Source organism: Salvelinus fontinalis, chromosome 1 (genome assembly GCF_029448725.1).
Source record: "Salvelinus fontinalis isolate EN_2023a chromosome 1, ASM2944872v1, whole genome shotgun sequence".
Taxonomy (NCBI): domain Eukaryota; kingdom Metazoa; phylum Chordata; class Actinopteri; order Salmoniformes; family Salmonidae; genus Salvelinus; species Salvelinus fontinalis.
This window is the reverse complement of record NC_074665.1, coordinates 65,939,008-65,960,914: the sequence shown is the minus strand read 5'-3', so window position 1 is coordinate 65,960,914 and position 21,907 is coordinate 65,939,008.

Genomic DNA, 21,907 nt, shown 5'->3' with positions numbered 1-21,907 from the left:
GCCTGTTTCTGCATGATTCAAGAAGGCAATGAGCCCCGTTGGGTCTTTTTAAAAATGGCACGTGGGGAAGCGAAACTAATGCGTGATAGTGAGAAGGAGAGATGTTGTGTGGGAAAATTGCTTTTTTTCACTCGATCTGTCCAACTTATCACCTTATCGTCTCTAAAATGTAAATAAGACACTATAAAGAGTTTATATAATGTGTGATTACATACCTATTTGAAGGTTTGTGTCGAAATTGAATCGGGTTTTTAGGACGGTGCTAAAGTGATCTTCAGAAGTAAACAGTTTTTTTGAGAGTCGTTATCGCTTGCAGTGATGATGCAAAATATGACTAGGTATCCCCCCCTTACCCCCGTCACTGTCCATTTATTGTTTTTAAAGGATGAGAGAAGTGCTATACCTGGTGGAGAGAGATTGTAAGACAGAAATAGTAGCTTTATGTGTGCTGTACGTTACGGTATGACACGTCATGATGTAACGGAGGGTCTGTTTTTTCAACTTTTCTCCAATACTATAGACCCAATACCATGTCGATCAACGCTTGAATAGAAACGTAGTTCATACCCCAGATTTTGAAGTCAACACAGTCGCTACAGTCCCATTAGTTTTCTTTGCAGCCTCGTTTGAATGTCGCGGTTGCGCACATTTGTACGGAATGGGGTGAGTTTACATTAGCTAACAGTAAGATGTAACTTTTTTTATTTTTAAGTAAGATTTAACTTGGGGTCTTTTGTTTAGACATTAGCTAAATAGCTAAACAATGAACCATAATCCCAATCCACAGAGTACTAGCAATACAAACCGATTGTCATAGCTAGCTAAAGTTAACCAAGTAGGTTCAATTAAAAACGTATAACATGGATGAATGCTTCACGGCAGACTGCAACCCCTTTCATTAAATAAGACGTCCTGTGTTGTTTCTGTTATGTTTGTACAGCTTGCTTGGCCCGTTGTGTCAACTCACTCTGGTTTACACTGACCGTGTGCAATGCCATAAGAATCATCTTAAGCTTTAACCTCCACCCAAACTCTGACCATTTTAATCGCCCTAGCAGAGCCGGTTAGGCTGTTTTCATGTTATCCAGAGCATTGGTGACTATAACTGTGCTCCTGGCAACAATTTAATTAAGCTTTTTTTGCAGACGTTTACTGACACCGGCCAAATTCAACCGGTGTTGAGCATTCGTAAATTCATCAGTTATTCTGCACTCTGGCACACTCAGATGAGAGTGCTCTGAAACAGTTTTTGCAGGGACATTCTATTGAAATGGATACTTGAATAGTTGAGTCTTCTGTTAAGTTTTACTATGCAATAAAAAATGTTAAAAGCCGCGTTAGACAGGATTACCTACACAAACTGACCAGCTCAAATAGACAGAAGCGTGCTATATGGCAGACCAATCCAAACATCTCTCGGCATGTCCAGCCCACTCATTATCTCAGCCAATCATGGGTAGCGGGAAGGTTGCTCACTTTTTCTGTGGTTTAACCAACTAGACTCATAATTTAACAATTTTATTCATATTTACAGATGGCATACAAGTTTGTTGTTAAGGCAAATGAACCTTCGAGAAGGCATTTCTGCCCAAAAAACCCATTTAGATTTTTGTATTATTTCACATTCAAATGGCTCTCCTGTGAAGTAGTGACCCGCGATATATGCCTAGTTTCCTGAAACGGCTCACAGACTTTTAGAATGTACTCAAAGATCCATTATTAGCATGTTTTAATTACTCCTATAAAAATGGTAGACTTAGGTACTCAACAAGAATGTCTGATTTCATTACTACTAAAACAGGACCCAGGTGGTAAGTATAAAGTTACAGTCCATTTAAAAAAACTGGAAGCCTCTTACACTTCAATATTGTGATGCAAAAATCCTGGTAATGCATAGCTCGAAGAATAAAAAAGGTTTCACCAGATATTGTTCATCCTTATCAGACACGTTTAAAAAAAATTGTTTACATGGACAATATATTGGAGATAATATACGATAATTACTTGAAACAATTGAACATTATGAAACATCAAAGATACCTGGCTTGGTCTTCAAAGCATATTTTGAAAAGGTGTTTGATAAAGTACAACTAGAATTTATATGAAAAATTCTGGATTACTTTAATTTCGGTAAATCTCTTATACAACGTGTTTGTCACGTTCCTGACCTTATTTTGCCTTTGTTTTACTTTGTTTAGGTGGTCAGGACGTGAGCTGGGTGGGTAGTCTATGTTATGTGTTTCTATGTTGGGTTAAATGTGTTGCCTGATATGGTTCTTAATTAGAGGCAGGTGTTTGACGTTTCCTCTGATTGAGAACCATATTAAGGTAGCCTGTTCTCACTGTTTGTTTGTGGGTGATTGTTCCTGTGTCTACCACACGGGACTGTTTCGTTTGTTCGTTCGTTTGGGTAGTCTGTTCCTGTTTCATGCGTTCTTCGTGTTTATGTAAGTTCTTATGTTCAGGTCAGTCTACGTCGTTTGTTATTTTGTAATCAATTCAAGTGTTCTTCGTGCTTCGTCTTTATTTAAATAAATCAGTATGTCATCATACAACGCTGCGTTTTGGTCTGACCCTTACTCCTTCTCCTCATCCGAGGAGGAGGCATTAGACAGCCGTTACAGAATCACCCACCAACCTAGGACCAAGCGGCGTGGGAGAAAGCAACAGCGATCGCAGGGTTCATGGACATGGGACGAATTATTGGACGGTAAAGGTCCATGGGCACAGCCAGGAGAATATCGCCGCCCCAAATCTGAGCTGGAGGCAGCGAAAGCAGAGGCGGCGTTTTGAGGAGCTAGCCCGGAAGCAGGAGAAGGATCTGGGCTACACTACGTGGGAGGAGATTGACAGGTGGGCGATCGACCCAAGGAGAGTGTCCCGGAGCCCGCCTGGGATTCTCTGGCGCAGTGTGAGGAGGGATACCGGCGAATGGAGGCAGCACGACGACGCGGTAGGAAGCCTGTTAGTCAAGCCCAAACATTTCTTGGGGGGGGGGGGGGGGGGGCTAAAGGGTAGTGTGGCGAAGTCAGGTAGGAGACCTGCGCCAACTTCCCGATCTTACCGTGGAGAGCGAGAGTACGGGCAGACACCGTGTTATGCGGTAGAGCGCACGGTGTCTCCTGTACGTGTGCATAGCCCGGTGCGGGTTATTCCACCTCCCCGCACTGGCAGGGCTAGATTGAGTATTGAGCCGGATGTCATGAAGCCGGCCCAACGCATCTGGCCACCAGTGCGTCTCCTCGGGCCGGCATACATGGCACCAGCCTTACGCATGGTGTCCCCGGTTCGCCTACATAGCCCAGTGCGGGTTATTCCACCTCCCCGCACTGGTCGGGCTACGGGGAGCATACAACCTGGTAAGGTTGCGCAGGCTCAGTGCTCAAGGGAGCCAGTACGCCTGCATGGTCCGGTATATCCGGCGCCACCTCCCCGCCCCAGCTCAGTACCACCAGTGCTTACACCACGCACCAGGCTTCCTGTGCGTCTCCAGAGCCCTGTTCCTCATCCACGCATTAGCCCTGTGGTGCGTGTCTTCAGCCCGGTACCACCAGTTCCGGCACCCCGCACCAAGCCTCCTGTGCGTCTCCAGAGCCCTGTTCCTCCCCCACGCACTAGCCCTATGGTGCGTGTCTCCTGCCCATTACCACCAGTGCCAATACCACGCACCAAGCCTCCTGTGCGTCTCCAGAGTCCTATGCGTCCTGTTGCTGCTCCCCGCACTAGCCTGAAGGTGCGTGTCCTTAGCCCGGTACCTCCAGTTCCGGCACCACGCACCAGGCCTACAGTGCGCCTCAGCCGGCCAGAGTCTGCCGTCTGCCCAGCGGCGCCTGAACTGCCCATCTGCCCAACGCCGTCTGAGCTGTCCGTCTGCCAAGCGCCGCCTGAACTGCCCGTCTGTCCTGAGCCTTCAAAGCCGCCTGTCTGTACTGACCCTTCAAAGCCGCCCGTCTGTACTGAGCTTTCAAAGCCGCCCGTCTGTACTGAGCCTTCAAAGCCGCCCGTCTGTACTGAGCCTTCAAAGCCGCCCGTCTGTCCTGAGCCTTCAGAGCCGTCTGCCAGACAGGAGCCGCTAGAGCCGTCCGCCAGACAGGAGCTGCTAGAGCCTTCCGCCAGACAGGAGCAGCCAGAGCCTTCCGCCAGACAGGAGCAGCCAGAGCCTTCCGCCAGACAGGAGCAGCCAGAGCCTTCCGCCAGACAGGAGCAGCCAGAGCCTTCCGCCAGACAGGAGCAGCCAGAGCCTTCCGCCAGACAGGAGCCGCCAGAGCCTTCCGCCAGACAGGAGCCGCCAGAGCCTTCTGCCAGACAGGAGCGGCCAGAGCCTTCCGCCAGCCAGCCATGAGCGGCCAGAGCCGCCAGCCAGCCATGAGCGGCCAGAGCCGCCAGCCAGCCATGAGCGGCCAGAGCCGCCAGCCAGCCATGAGCGGCCAGAGCCGTCAGCCAGTCATGAGCCGTCAGCCAGTCATGAGCCGCCCTTCAGTCATGAGCCGCCCTTCAGTCATGAGCCGCCCTTCAGTCATGAGCCGCCCTTCAGTCATGAGCCGCCCTTCAGTCATGAGCCGCTCTTCAGTCATGAGCTGCCCTCCAGTCATGAGCTGCCCCTCAGCCCGGAGCTGCCCCTCAGCCCGGAGCTGCCAGTAGTCCAGAGTTGCCCCTCTGTCCTGAGCTACCGCTCTGTCCTGAGCTACCGCTCTGTCCTGAGCTACCTCTCTGTCCTGAGCTACCTCTCTGTCCTGAGCTACCTCTCTGTCCTGATCTACCTCTATGTCCTGAGTTATCTAGGGGGGACCTGTGTTAAGGTTCCTAGACCAGGGTCGGGGGCGAGGATCGCCACTCAAAGGACGCTAAGGAGGGGGACAAAGACAATGGTGGAGTGGTATCCTCGTCCTGCGAGTTGGTCAGGACGTGAGCTGGGTGGGTAGTCTATGTTATGTTTTTCTATGTTGGGTTAAATGTGTTGCCTGATATGGTTCTCAATTAGAGGCAGGTGTTTGACGTTTCCTCTGATTGAGAACCATATTAAGGTAGGCTGTTCTCACTGTTTGTTTGTGGGTGATTGTTCCTGTGTCTGTGTCTACCACACGGGACTGTTTCGTTTGTTCGTTCGTTTGGGTAGTCTGATTCCTGTTTCATGCGTTCTTCATGTTTATGTAAGTTCTTATGTTCAGGTCAGTCTACGTCGTTTGTTATTTTGTAATCAATTCAAGTGTTCTTCGTGCTTCGTCTTTATTTAAATAAATCAGTATGTCATCATACAACGATGCGTTTTGGTCCGACCCTTACTCCTTCTCCTCATCCGAGGAGGAGGCATTAGACAGCCGTTACAGTGCTAAAGTTATGTACAGCAACCCCAGATGTAAAATAGCAAACAATGGTTACTTCTCAGAAAGTATTGAGCATTTAAGAGTAGTAAAACAAGACAGTCCGTTGTCTCCATATCTATTTATTATGGCTATTGAAATGCTAGCTAGTAAAATTAGATCCAACAAGAACATCAAGGGACTGGAAATCCAGGGGATAAAAACAAGTGTCAATGTATGCTGGTGATTCAAGTTTTTTCTTAAGTCTGCAATCTGGATCCCTGCACAGTCTCATTGAAGATCACTGTTCTAGCCTCTCTGGACTAAAACCTAATTATGATAAGTATACCATATTATGTATTGAATCGTACTTACAGATGGCATTCAAGTTTATTATTAAGGCACATCTTCCAGAAAGCATTTCTGCCAAAAAACGCATTTAGATTAAAAAACAAACAGTTTACATTCAAAGGACTCTCCTGTGAAGTAGTGACCAGCGACATTTGCCTAGTTTACTGAAACGAATCACGTGGGAGTCGGATGCAATCAATCAATTGAGCTATTAACTTTCTGAAAACTACACAATTCATAGGCAGTAAAAAAGAAATCATAAATATAATAATTGATTGTTCAGTATACGATATTAAAACATACAGTATTTCTGTCAGGAAATAGCATACAATCTGGACAACTTTGCCTTCAATTATTATCATCATCATGAAATAGCCTACCTAACAAAAGATGTTAAATTATGTAGAATTGCAGAAAATACATTTTTCATGCATCAACATTTTCTTTCGGCCCTCATAAAATAAAGCTTTGGTTGTGCATTTAAAATATCTCCATAAAGAAATGTGTTTCTCCGACTTTGCCCTTACTCTAATGTACAAGTGTCCCCCAACAACCCAAGCTTAGAACTGACTAATCAATATTACTTTGAAAAATCCTTCTGGTGAAAAAAACCCTGAAAATTAAGTACACACATTTTAAGTGACAGATTTAGTGTAGGCAAGAGACAAAAAAAGACTAGACATTTTTATAAGCAGCCTTTCTCTAAAAATGACATATGCACTAAGGTTTTACAGCAAACTCAGCTTATTACACCTGCTTCTGCGATTGATGTTCATAGGTCAACTTGTGGGTAAACATACAGTACATTCGGAAAGTATTCAGACCCCTTGACTTTTCCACATTTTGTTATGTCACTGCCTTATTCTAAAATTGAATAAATAGTTTCCCCCCCTCATACATCTACACACAATACCCCACAAGGAAAAGGCAGAAACAGGTTTTAAAAATGTTTGGAAATGTTATAACAGATCAAAAACTGAAGTATCACATTTTATTCAGACCCTTTCCTCACTACTTTGTTGAAGTACCTTTGGCAGCGATTAAAGCCTTGAGTCTTCGTGTGTATGACACTACAAGCTTAACACACCTGTATTTGGGTAGTTTCTCCCATTCTTCTCTGCAGATCCTCTCAACCTCTGTCAGGTTGGATGGGGAGTGCCGCTGCACAGCTATTTTCAGGTCTCTCCAGAGATGTTTGATCGGGTTCAAGTACGGTCTCTGGCTGGGCCACTCAAGGACATTCAGAAACTTGTTCCAAAAGCCACTCCTGCGTTGTCTTGGCTGTGTGCTTATGGCCGTTGTCCTGTTGGAAGGTGAACCTTTGCCCCAGTCTGAGGTCCTGAGCAGGTTTTCATCAAGGATCTCTCTGTACTTTTCTCCGTTCCTCTTTCTCTCGATCCTGACTAGTCTCCCAGTCCATGCCGCTGAAAATCATCCCCACAGCATGATGCTGACAGGTTGCCTCCAGAAGTGACGCTTGGAATTCAGGTCAAAGAGTTCAATCTTGGTTTCATCAGACCAGATAATCTTGTTTCTCATGGTCTGAGAGTCCTTTAGATGCAATGTGCCTTTTACTGAGGAATGGCTTCCGTCTGGCCACTCTACCATAAAGGCCCGATTGGTAGAGTGCTGCAGAGATGGTTGTCCTTCTGGAAGGTTCTCCCATCTCCACAGAGGAACTCTGGTGCTCTGTCAGTGACTATCAGGTTCTTGGTCACCTCCCTGACCAAGGCCCTTCGCCCCCGATTGCTTAGTTTGGTCGGGCGGCCAACTCTAGGAAGAGTCTTGGTGGTTCCAAACTTCTTTCATTTAAGAATGATGGAGACCACTGTGTTCTTGGGGACCTTCAATGCTTCAGAAATGTTTTAGTACTCTTTGAAAGATCTGTACCTAGACACAAACCTGGCTCGACCTCATGGCTTAGGTTTTGCTCTGACATGCACTGTCAACTGTGGGACCTTATGTGGACAGGTGTGTGCCTTTCCAAATCATGTCAAATTAATTTAATTTACCACAGGTGGACTCCAATCAAGTTTTAGAAACATCTCAAGGATGCTCAATGGAAACAGGATGCACCTGAGCTCAATTTCTAGTCTCATAGAAAGGATTTGAATACTTTATGTAAATAAATAAAAATGTCAAAAACCTGTTTTCGCTTTGTCATTATGTGGTATTGTGTGTAGATTGCTGACGAAAATGTTTTATTTAATAATTTTGGAATAAGGAAAAAATCAAGGGGTCTGAATTCTTTCCAAAAGCACAGTAGATATGGATGTAGGTAGGGATAAAGTTAAGCAACAAAATAGATCATAAACAGTAACAGCAGCGTATGTGATGAGTCAAAAAGTTAGTACAACAATGGTCAATGCAGATAGTTAAATAGTTAACCAAATTGCTACCTGGACTAACTGTTTAGCAGTTTTATGGCTTGGAGGTAGAAGCTGTTCAAGATCCTGTTGGTTCCAGACCTGGTGCATCAGTACCGCTTGCTGTGTAGTATCAGAGAGAACAGTCTATTACTTGGGTGACTGGAGTCTTTGACCATTTTTAGGGCCTTCCTCTGACACTGCCTGGTATAGAGGACCTGAATGGCAGGGAGCTTCGCCCCAGTGATGTACTGGGCCGTACTCCCTACACTCTGTAGCACCTTGTGGTCGGATGCCAAGCAGTTGCCATACCAGGCGGTGATGCAGCCAGTCAAGATGCCCTCAATAGTGTAGTTATAGGACTTTTTGAGGGTCTGAGGGCAAGTGCAAAATCATTTCAGTCTACTTAGGGGGAGACCCAATTCACAACTGTGTTGGTGTGTATAGACCATGATAGAACCTTTGTGATGTGGACACCGAGGAACACTACAGCCCCATCAATGTGAATGGGGCGTGCTCAGCCCTCCGTTTCCTGTTGTCCATGATCAGCTCCTTTGTCTTGCTGATGTTGAGGGAGAGGTCTTTTTCCTGGCACCACACTGCCAGGTCTTTGACCTCCTCCTTATAGGCTGTCTCATTGTCATCTGTGATCAGGCCTACCACTGTTGTTTCCTTAACAAACTTAATGATGGTGTTGGAGTCGTGCACGGCCACACAGTCATGGGTGAACAGGGAGTACAGGAGTGGATTAAGCACGCACACCTGAGGGGTCCCGTGTTGAGGGTCAGCGTGGCAGATGTTTTGCCTACCCTCACCACCTGGGTGTTGGCCCATTAGGAAGTCCAGGATCCAGTTGCAGAAGGAGGTTTTCAGTCTCAGGGTCCATAGCTTAGTGATGAGCTTAGAGGGAATTATGGTGTTGAATGCTGAGCTGTAGTCAATGAACAGTATTCTCACATAGCTGTTCCTCTTGTCCACGTGGGAGAGGGCACTGGAGTGTAATAGAGATCTGTTGGGGCGGTAGTCAAATTGGAGTAGGTCTGCGATGAGGGTGTTGATGTGAGCCACGACCAGTCTTTCAAAGCCATTTCATGGCTACAGATGTGAGTGCTATGGGGTGATAGTCATTTAGACAGGTTACCTTGGCGTTCTTGGGCACTGTGACTATGGCGGTATTACAGATTGGGCCAGGGAGAGGTTGAAAATGTCAGTTTAGACACTTGCCAACTGGTCAGAGCACGCTCTGAGTACGCGTCCTGGTAATCCGTCTGGCCCTGCGGCCTTGTGAATGTTAACCACAGGAGGTTGGTGGCACCTTAATTGGGGAGTACAGGCTTGTGGTAATGACTGGAGAGGAATGAGTGGAATGGTATCAAATACAATACGTCAAACGCATGGGTTCCATGTGTTTGATGCCATTCCATGCACTCATTCCCAGCCAATACTATGAGCCGTCTTCCCCTCAGCAGCCTCCACTCCACTGTTGAAAGGTCTTATTCACGTCGGCTACGGAGAGCGTGAATACACAGTCATCCGGAACAGATGGACCATATGCGGACTGAGTTATTTGCATGTGTCCCTGGAGACAGCAACCTTACCTCGGTCCAGGGCCGGCTCAGTCTTGATTCCTTGGTCCCTCAGCCCAAGTGGATTATTGTTTGTTCAGTTTATGGTGATGATAATAAACATATTGTAGTTACTTCAGGGGATTGCCCCAGCTGGGACTCAAACACAGGTCCAGCAACTCTCAAGCCAACACCTTAACCATTACGCCAAGAGGTTGTTAGGTGTTTGGTTGCTACAATATTCAAAAAGGAAACTACTGTTTACTCTGTCGTATCCTGTGCACGTGACAAATAAACATTGATTTGAACTACAAAAAGACATACCCAAAACTAAAAATTCAAACAAAACCTAAAGCACACATGGACATCAAACTCCATCAGCCTTACGGCTCTGCAAGCTGCCACACTCTGATTGCCCATACCTGTATACACACTTGACAAAACTTCCTGACACAGCACAGCACCTGACCCAGTTGCTGCTGCCACCTCAGTATGGAGTGTGGAAGTGTAGCGTATTATGGTCCATCAGAGAGGAAGAGGCGGAGTGCGAGGCTTCACTCTCGTCCAAAATAAGCCCAATGCGTTTCCATGGGCTTATTTTGGACCTAAGCTTGTTGCCTTTGGGAAAACAACTCCCATTGTTAGGGTGGAGACATGAGCATCTCGTCATCATATACAGATCTCTGCCTGTGTTCATGACAAGTGGGAAACCTGGAAAATACTGTAAACTGGGAGCAACAAGGGTGCATTCACATGCTTCGAAATCGGTGAGAGCGCCGATTTCCTAATGGAAAACAAGCTGCAGAAATTATAGTGATCATAAACCATATGAATAGATTGGTTTATATTAATAATATTTTGTCATTGCATTTAACTGCTGAAGATGCAGGTAATTTCCTTATTAGGTCTCTCAGAGTTCAACATGTGGGAGAAGTCGGAGAACAGGGATGATAGACAACATTACCACTAGTAATTACGGGTTGGAGGGGGGTTTAAGTGGATTTTTCCCAGTCGTATGCTCGTATATACGAATTTACGAGATATCATGAACGCAGCATGATTGTGCGCATAAGAACTAAACTACCTTACTTCTTCCATAACACTGGCAACACATGTCTCAAACTATCCCTCTGGAGAGCTTTAGTTCACTAACAATTCATTAACCTCCTTTGATGCAGAAAGATCGTGTTTGGGAACCCTGAGCACATCCCTTCTGAATAGGCCCCTAATACATTTTAGTCTAGACTTTTTAGTAAATGTAATACTCTTCAACATCACTACCAATCAGATACACATTGATTGTATATATAATGTATAATCTGTTCTTGTAACTTATTTTAGGTTAGCAATGGCAAAAAATACTCACTGTGCCATATGAGTCATTGATCTTATGTTAGTGAAATGCCAACCTAATGTATTCGGTCAATTTAGCAGTAGTGTCAATTTATAAAACATATACATATACAGTACATAACCATTTTTGTCACTTACCAAACCAGCAACCTGGCACAACGCTCTCTTAACCGCTAGACTACCTGCCGTATATGCTAGACACGTTTAATGATGTATACACAGGTGACTGCCAAAATAATGGAACGGCTTGAGTATGAGGGATACAAAGTATTGTATATTGAAAGCAAGTACCTGAGTTATTTAAACAATTAACATCATATCATGCTTAGGATCATGTTTAAAAAATGCTGGGCAGGACATTATTTTGGCCATTATTTTGGCTACCATGGCTATGCGCCATAGGATGACAATGACCCCATCCACAGGGCATGAGTGGTCACTGTATGGTTTGATGAGCTTGAAAACTATGTAAACAATATACCATACATCTGTCACCAGATCTCAACCCAAATGAACACTTATAGGAGATTCTGAAGCGTTGCCTGAAACAGTGTTTTCTACCACCACCAACAAAACACCAAATGTCGCATCCCTCCAATACACTTATAGAATCTATGCCAAGGTGCATTGAAGCTGTTCTGGCTTGTGGTGGCTCAACTCCCTATTAAGACACTTTATGTTTGTGTTTCCTTTATTTTGTTGGTTACCTGTACGTGCTTAGACATGTTCCATTTGGTGAGATGTTTGGCCTAGTGCAACGGATGTATCCAGGGAGGGCCTCTTTGGTAGTCCACCCCCCCCCCCCCCCCTCTAAAATCCCTCTCAACCAAGTCTATGGTTGAAATGAGCCCATCCCCTTCCAGAATTCTAAAGATGACAGGTGTAGGTGCACCCCCTCGAAATCGTGATTCATCCAAATAATCAGTGACGCAAAAACCAGCACACCGGTAATATTTTTCCTCATAATCCTCTTATCCCACAGCTTCCTGACAGACATAACATTTTATTACGGATGTTAGGAGAGACTATTAGTATTTTTTTTTAATTATAATAATCGTCCCTACCACGTCGTCCATTATTTCCAGGTAACATACAGACCGTCTGTGTTTGTCCCATACCTAAATGTCACAATAGGGATACACACATTCTGGTGTGGAGTCCCACAGCTCTATTGTGCTTACATCAGAGTTGGTAATGACAACACCTGTCGGGGCATGCTCAAGCAAGAGTCAGACTGCCAGTAAGAGATTCCCTGCCAGTCAGAGATAAGGATAACATCATAGCAGGGCTTGATTTTCCCAGGGTGACTCAGGGCAGCTTCAGGGCAAAAACTCAGAGTTAATAAAAAAATATGCACCTTACATGGCCTAATTAAGACTACAACCACTTCCAGACTATGTCTGAACAATGCAAGATCATATTTTGTCCTCCCTGAGTCCTTTCCTGTTCAGCATTGGGGAACTTACTACCAGAGGCATTTCAGACACATTATGAGGGTTCATGTACTGTATGTAACCTGTTATGTATATGTCACGACATAAAGACATGGGTTTGTGGACGAAAATGCAGATCTTGTCTGATTCATGTTCCTAGGATTGAACATGAATTTCTGAAGAAGTCAGGGTGTTTTGCTTTGAATTTTACACATACATTCGATGATAATACATGATATTCATTGGAACCTTTTGACTGACAAGATTCAAGGTGACGGTAGTAATTATATCTTTGCCATGTACAGTGGCATCTTTGTTTTTTTTAGCACATTTTTTTCTAGCTTTATCTCAATGTATTCATGTCATAGATAATGGGGAAAAATCAACAACGTATAATCAGTCAACAATTGTTTCAGTTGAAAAAAGTGTATTTATTCTACAAAATGTATCAATTATAAGCCTCCTATTGTTTTAGACAAAACAAAACATCCAACTGTGCCAGAAATGTAATACTTCAGAAAATCCACTACAACCATGATATCAAACGAATAATGCCCCAAGGAATCAACACAATCCTTGTCTGATAATAGATATAAAATAATAGATAGTCTGTTCGATTAGTAGTGTCATGATTAATTATGAATAGATGTTTAAAAGAAATAACGAGCAGGATCATTGTACAGTGCATTCGAAAGTATTCATACACCTTGACTTTTTCTACGTTACAGCCTTATTCTAAAATGGATTATATTGTTTTCTTCCCTCGTCAATCTACATCTACATGCGGGTTCTCGCCTCGGCCGGTTCGGCGGGCTCTCGCGCCTCAGCAGAGGTGACCGGTCCGCTCCTGATCCCCGGGATCGTACCTGTGGTTGGCGTCCTGCTGCTGGAGCCGAATGTGCCGGGGAGGGGAGGGGCTACTGTCACGTATGCTCTCTCTCTGGCGCTCTAGGTCGCCATGCTCCCGCGCCTCAGCTGGATTGACAGGTTCCCGCTCCTTAGCAGAGGTGACTGGTCCGCTCCTGACCCCCTGGATTGTCATCTTGGTCAGTGTCCTGCGGCTGGAGTCGCATGTCAGGGAGGGGGTACTGTCACATGTGCTCCCTCTCTGGCCTCTAGGTCACCAGGCTGCTCATTATGGTGCACACCTTTCACCATCGTTACGCGCATTATGACACTCACCTGGACTCCATCATCTCCTTGATTATCTGCCCTATATATGTCATTCCCTTTGGTTCCTTCCCCAGGTGTCATTGTTTCTGTTCTTGTTTCATGTGGGTGCGCTGTTCGTGTTTTCTTGTTTTGTTCATTCACTCCCTGAACTTGCTTCCCGACTCTCAGTGCACAGAGTTAAAAAAAGACTGTGGCTGCTTGCTGTATTCAACAGCTTTTCAGTTAGCTCCAGCTACACTTATGTAAATGGTAGAAGAGTTGTCAGTTGTTCTATTTCCATTTATCTTTTACCATGCTAAAATTACAAACCAAACAGAAAACAAAAGGGGCACAGGAAGTTGGGCAGCCCTGTAGGAAAACCCTGTGAATCTGATTGGAGTGCAATGTTTACAATGTATTTTCCCCTTCCACGCTCCCCTTGCTGAATCTGGAGAGGCAACTTCGGACCATAAAGAGATCATGTCAATACTAGCCTTATCACAGTGTTTCTGGTTACACAAGAATGACAGTCATGTTGACTTGATTTTATCTGCTTGGGATGGGAACACATTTTTGAAATGGTTTGAATTGTTGGGTCAACAGAAACCCAATCCCTTAACTATGGGATATACTGCAGGTATAGCTTTAGTACAAAATAAACTCTTACAAATAGCATCGGACTACAAATAACATTAGTATTATTTCCATTACTACTAATCATAACAAAAATACTGAGGTTTTCATGAGGTCTCAAAGTGTGTGACTGCATACATGTGTCAAATTCACAGCAGGTTAAATAGCGGAACTGTCCACTTTTGTAGAGTAATAATAGTTAACATAGTAAGGAACACAGTAGGTATTTCATGTGGTTGCCAAGTAAGACCTGTTCAGTGAAGCATATAATTGCAGTGATTATTAGTCAACGAGAATAATCATTGATGCACAGAGAATTATAAGTGGTCTCAAAGATATAAGGAATGTACTGTAATGCCCATTTGATTAATAATGTAAAATATTAAGGATTGTAAAATAATACTCTGTTCAATTAATTTGTCATAAAAGCTGCTCGGGCCCTATTGGCTTGTTCACAACCACACAGAAATGTATGCTTCAGACACCACATGCACCACAGAAATGACTAGAAATGTATGCTTCAGACACCACATGCACCACAGAAATGACTAGAAATGTATGCTTCAGACACCACATGCACCACAGAAATGACTAGAAATGTATGCTTCAGACACCACATGCACCACAGAAATGACTAGAAATGTATGCTTCAGACACCACATGCACCACAGAAATGGTGGAAAATGTACAGGTTCTTTTGGATCGAGGATGAGCGGGCAAAGTGAGTTAGAGGCAAACACAAAATATTTATTCTTAAGGTATGGTTATCTCCATAAAACATCGCAATCGAGTTCCAAACATAAATCCATATTCATTGCTGAGTTCGGCATACTTTGCTATCACTTTATCAGTTGTTCTATTTTCCATTTATCTTCTACCATGCTAAATAAAATCATAAACATACAAACCAAATCAAAAACAATAGGGGCACAGGATGTGGTTGAAAAGGTAAAAGATCAATGGTGAAACTTCACAACTTGGCAACTCATGAAAAAAACATTTTCTCTGGGATTCCCACATTCCGACATGGAGGGTCTTTCAAATGAAACTTCTCAGTCAGAACTAGGAATTTACAATAACTATGATAGCATGTGAAGGCATCAATACACACATCTGAAATCACATGGTACATCAATTACTGAATCAAATCAAATGTTATTTGTCACATGCGCCGAATACAACCGGTGTAGACCTTACAGTGAAATTCTTACTTACAAGCCTTAACCAAAAATGCAGTTTTAAGAAAATTCAGAAAAAAAGGAAGAGATAAAAGTAACAAAAAATAAGAGCAGCAGTAAAATAACAATAGCGAGGCTATATACAGGGGGTATCGGTACAATTGAAGTAATATGTACATGTAAGTAGAGTTATTAAAGTGACTATGCATAGATAATAACAGAGAGCAGCAGCGTAGAAGAGAGGAGGTGGGGGGCAATGCAAATAGTCTGGGTAGCCATATGATTAGATGTTCAGGAGTCTAATGGCTTGGGGGTAGAAGCTGTTGAGAAGCCTCTTGGACCTAGACTTGGCTCTCCGGTACCGTTTGCCGTGCGGTAGCAGAGAGAACAGTCTATGACTAGGTTGGCTGGAGTCTTTGACATTTTTAGGGCCTTCCACTGACACCGCCAAATATAGAGGTCCTGGATGGCAGGAAGCTTGACCCCAGTGATGTCCTGAGCCGTACGCACTACCCTCTGTAGTGCCTTGTGGTCGGAGGCCGACCAGTTGCCATACCAGGCTGTGATGCAACTGGTCAGGATGCTCTCGATGGTGCAGCTGTAAAACCTTTTGAGGATCTGAGGACCCGTGCCAAATCTTTTCAGTCTCCTGAGGGGGAATAGGTTTTGTCGTGCCCTCTTCAAGACTGTCTTGTTGTGCTTGGATTATGTTAGTTTGTTGGTGATGTAGTCCACAATAATCTCCTTTGTCTTGATCACGTTGAGGGAGAGGTTGTTGTCATTGCAGGTCTCTGACCTCCCTATAGGCTGTCTCATCATTGTCGGTGATCAGGCCGACAATGACTGTTGTGTCATCGGTAAACTTAATGATGGTGTTGGAGTCGTGCCTTAAGAGTATCTCTACTGCTCCTAATGTCTCTAGAGAGTTGAAAACAGCAGGTCTGGGACAGGTAGCACGTCCGGTGAACAGGTCAGGGTTCCATAGCCGCAGGCAGAACAGTTGAAACTGGAGCAACAGCACGGCCAGGATGACTGGGGACAGCAAGGAGTCATCATGCCAGGTAGTCCTGAGGCATGGTCCTAGGGCTCAGGTCCTCCGAGAGAGAGAAAGGGCCAAACAGGCAGGATATAACCCCACCCACTTTGCCAAAGCACAGCCCCCACACCACTAGAGGGATATCTTCAACCACCAACTTACCATCCTGAGACAAGGCCGGGTATAGCCCACAAAGATCTCCGCCACGGCACAACCCAAGGGGGGGCGCCAACCCAGACAGGAAGACCCCGTCAGTGACTCAACCCATTCAAGTGACGCACCCCTCCTAGGGACGGCATGGAAGAGCACCAGTAAGCCAGTGACTCAGCCCCTGTAATAGGGTTAGAGGCAGAGAATCCGAGTGGAGAGAGGGGAACCGGCCAGGCAGAGACAGCAAGGGCGGTTCGTTGCTCCAGTGCCTTTCTGGTCACCTTCACACTCCTGGGCCAGACTACACTCAATCATAGGACCTCTGAAGAGATGAGTCTTCAATAAAGACTTAAAGGTTGAGACCGAGTCTGCGTCTCTCACATGGATAGGCAGACCATTCCATAAAAATGGAGCTCTATAGGAGAAAGCCCTGCCTCCAGCTGTTTGCTTCGAAATTCTAGGGACAATTAGGAGGCCTGCATCTTGTGACCGTAGCGTACGTGTAGGTATGTACGGCAGGACCAAATCGGAAAGATAGGTAGGAGCAAGCCCATGTAATGCTTTGTAGGTTAGCAGTAAAACCTTGAAATCAGCACTTGCCTTAACAAGAAGCCAGCGTAGGGAGGCTAGCACTGGAGTAATATGATCAATTTTTGGGGTTCTAGTCAGGATTCTAGTAGCCGTATTTAGCACTAACTGAAGTTTATTTAGTGCTTTATCCGGGTGGCCGGAAAGTAGAGCATTGCAGTAGTCTAACCTAGAAGTAACAAAAGTATGGATACATTTTTCTGCATCATTTTTGGACAGAAAGTTTCTGATTTTTGCAATGTTACGTAGATGGAAAAAAGCTGTCCTTGAAACAGTCTTGATATGTTCGTCAAAAGAGAGATCAGGGTCCAGAGTAACGCAGAGGTCCTTCACAGTTTTATTTGAGACGACTGTACAACCATCAAGATTAATTGTCAGATTCAACAGAAGATCTCTTTGTTTCTTGGGACCTAGAACAAGCATCTCCGTTTTGTCCGAGTTAGAAGTAGAAAGTTTGCAGCCATTCCTTATGTCTGAAACACAGGCTTCCAGCGAGGGCAATTTGGGGCTTCACCATGTTTCATTGAAATGTACAGTTGTGTGTCATCCGCATAGCAGTGAAAGTTAACATTATGTTTTCGAATGACATCCCCAAGAGGTGAAATATATATTGAAAACAATAGTGGTCCTAAAATGGATCCTTGACGAACACCGACATTTACAGTTGATTTGTCAGAGGACAAACCATCCACAGAGACAGACTGATATCTTTCCGACAGATAAGATCTAAACCAGGCCAGAACTGGTCCGTGTAGACCAATTTGGGTTTCCAATCTCTCCAAAAGAATGTGGTGATCGATGGTATCAAAAGCAGCACTAAGGTCTAGGAGCACGAGGACAGATGCAGAGCCTCGGTCTGACACCATTAAAAGGTCATTTACCATCTTCACAAGTGCAGTCTCAGTGCTATGATGGGGTCTAAACCCAGACTGAAGCATTTCGTATACATTGTTTGTCTTCAGGAAGTTTGTTTGTCTTCAGTGCTTCCTGCTTTATTTTTGCTTGTAAGCATGAGTCAGGAGGATATAATTATGGTCAGATTTGTGAAATAGAGGGCGAGGGAGAGCTTTGTGCACGTCAATGTGTGTGGAGTAAAGGTGGTCTTGAGTTTTTTCCCCTCTTGTTGCACATTTTACATGCTGATAGAAATGAGGTAAAACTGATTTAAGTTTACCTGCATTAAAGTCCCCGGCCACTAGGAGTGTCGCCTCTGGATGAGCGTTTCCCTGTTTGCTTATACAGCATTGGTCTGTAGTGGTATGTAGACAGCTACGAAAAATACAGATGAAAACTCTCTAGGTAGATAGCGTGGTCTACAGCTTACTTCCTTAGATGTCGTGCACCAGCTGCTGTTTACAAATATACTTAGGCCGCCACCCCGTGTCTTACCAGAGGCTGCTGATTTATCCTGCCGATAGAGTGTATAACCCGTCAGCTGTATGTTATGAATGTCGTCGTTCAGCCACGACTCGGTGAAACATAAAATATGACATTTTTTAATGTCCCGTTGGAAGGATATACAGTACATGCTCATAGTTCGTCCTGTTTATTTTCTAGCAATTGAACATTGGCTAACAGTACCGATGGCAAAGGCAGATTAGCCACTCATCGCCTGATCCTCACAAGGCACCCCGATCTCCTTCCGCAAAATCTCAGTTTCGTTCCCCTGCGAATGACTGGGATAAGGGCCTGTTCGGGTGTTTAGAGTATATCCTTCCCGTCCGACTCATTAAAGAAAAATTATTATGAAAATGAGATGAATAATTGCTGTTCTGATGTCCAGAAGCTCTTTTCGGTCATAAGAGACGGTAGCAGCAACATTATGTTCGAAATAAGTTACAAACAATGCAAAAACAAACAAAATAGCACGGTTGGTTAAGAGCCAATAAAACAGCAGCCATCCCCTCCGGTGACATCACAAGTTCAATGGGAGCTTTTGGCTGACAATTACAGGAAACCTTTTTGCATCTCCACTCCTCAAGTAATCCAAAGCCGCTGTAGAGCAGCTCTCTGTTAACTAATGTTCAATACCTAGCAATAGATATGTTTTTATTTGGTTTAAAAAACTAATTGGGATAACAAATTTAAAAACACTGAATCAGCTGATTTAAGAGAAGGTACTATTTACCAATTTATGTAGAATCTGAATCATCATCCCATGTAAAATGCTGTGGTTGGCATTTAAACATACAAGGACAAAGGGCTTACTGACTGTGTACCCAGAAACATAGGTTACTTTCCAATAACCATTAGCATACTGCTTAGAATGAAGCCTATGTATTGGCCTAACAGACCTGCTACACTGGATATGCTACTTAGGCTGAGCATGATCAGCAATTGACACGCTCTCATTGTTGTCAATGGCTGCGTTAGCAGGGTGGGTCTAAAGAGTAAAATTACTCTCTGGTTCATGTTTCAAGAATTTGTCATGTAGCTCGAGCACAAGCTCACGCTGACAATTACTGTAGTCACATCCTTGACATTATCATTTACTATTGTCCTCTCATTTCTACTCAAGTGCTTTAAGGGATATAGGGGCTAGACGTTGATTTGAGATTCAGGCTTCCAATGTCCATTTCCTCGACGCAAGTCCTGCTTCATCGGTTCCTAGTGGGGCCTTCAGAAATCCCTTGCCAAAAACTGTACGGTAATGAGAAAAGACACATGGATTTCACTCTGAAGTTTTATGAAGGATATTCTAGCAATGTGTGACTGTATGATAAGACTATGTGATGTCCATGTGTTACCCTGGATATAGAAAGAGTGATTTTAATTCCTTGTGAGAGATCAAATAAATGGTTTTGGGACGTTAACAATGTGTACAGTACACATATTGCACATACTAACAACTAAATATATCTGTTACTTGAGAATTATTTTGGACCTAATAGTGTAGGTTGATTGTTTAAATGAAATACAGCGCATTTGGAAATTTCACAACTAACTTATACACACAAGTGTAAAGGAATGAATAAGAATATGTACATAAAAATATATGGATGAGCGATGGATGGTATAGAGTACAGTATATACATATGAGATGAGTAACCCTCCAGGCGAGCTTCAATGCCATACAACTCTCCTTCCGTGGCCTCCAATTGCTCTTAAATACAAGTAAAACTAAATGCATGCTCTTCAACCGATCGCTGCCTGCACCTGCCCGCCTGTCCAACATCACTACTCTAGACGGCTTTGACTTAGAATATGTGGACAACTACAAATACCTAGGTGTCTGGTTAGACTGTAAACTCTCCTTCCAGACTCACATCAAACATCTCCAATCCAAAGTTAAATATAGAATTGGCTTCCTATTCCGCAACAAAGCATCCTTCACTCATGCTGCCAAACATACCCTTGTAAAACTGACCATCCTACCAATCCTCGACTTCGGTGATGTAATTTACAAAATAGCCTCCAATACCCTACTCAATAAATTGGATGCAGTCTATCACAGTGCCATCCGTTTTGTCACCAAAGCCCCATACACTACCCACCACTGCAACCTGTACACTCTCGTTGGCTGGCCCTCGCTTCATACTCGTCGCCAAACCCACTGGCTTCAGGTCATCTACAAAACCCTGCTAGGTAAAGTCCCCCCTTATCTCAGCTCGCTGGTCACCATAGCAGCACGCGCTCCAGCAGGTACATCTCTCTGGTCACCCCCAAAACCAATTCTTCCTTTGGCCGCCTCTCCTTCCAGTTCTCTGCTGCCAATGACTGGAACGAACTACAAAAATCTCTGAAACTGGAAACACTTATCTCCCTCACTAGCTTTAAGCACCAGCTGTCAGAGCAGCTCATAGATTACTGCACCTGTACATAGCCCATCTATAATTTAGCCCAAACAACTACCTCTTTACCTACTGTATTCATTTATTTATTTTTGCTCCTTTGCACCCCATTATTTCTATCTCTACTTTGCACTTTCTTCCACTGCAAACCAACCATTCCAGTGTTTTTTTTACTTGCTATATTGTATTTACTTCGCCACCATGGCCTTTTTATATTTTTATTTATTTTTATATATATTTTGTTTGCCTTCACCTCCCTTATCTCACCTCACTTGCTCACATTGTATATAGACTTATTTTTCACTGTATTATTGACTGTATGTTTGTTCTACTCCATGTGTAACCATGTGTTGTTGTATGTGTCGAACTGCTTTGCTTTATCTTGGCCAGGTCGCAATTGTAAATGAGAACGTGTTCTCAATTTGCCTACCTGGTTAAATAAAGGTTAAATAAATAAATAAATAGAAAATGTAGGGTATGTAAACATTATATAAAGTGGCATTGTTTAAAGTGACTAGTGATACATTTATTACATCAAGTTTTTAATTATTAAAGTGGATAGAGATTTGAGTCAGTATGTTGGCAGCAGCCACTCAATGTTAGTGATGGCTGTTTAACAGTCTGATGGCCTTGAGATAAAAGCTGTTTTTCAGTCTCTCGGTTCCAGCTTTGATGCTCCTGTACTGAACTCACCTTCTGGATGATAGCGTGGTGAACAGGCAGTGGCTCGGGTGGTTGTTGTCCTTGATGATCTTTTTGGCCTTCCTGTGACATCGGGTGCTGTTGGTGTCCTAGAGGGCAGGTAGCTTGCCCACAGTGATGCGTTGGGCAGACCGCACCAACCTCTGGAGAGCCCTGCGGTTGCGGGCGGTGCAGTCCGACAGAATGCTTTCAATTGTGGATCAGCAAAATGTTGTTAGGGTTTTAGGTGCCAAGCCAAAGTTCTTCAGCCTCCTGAGGTTGAAGAGGTGCTGTTGCGCCTTCTTCACAACGCTGTCTATGTGGGTGGAC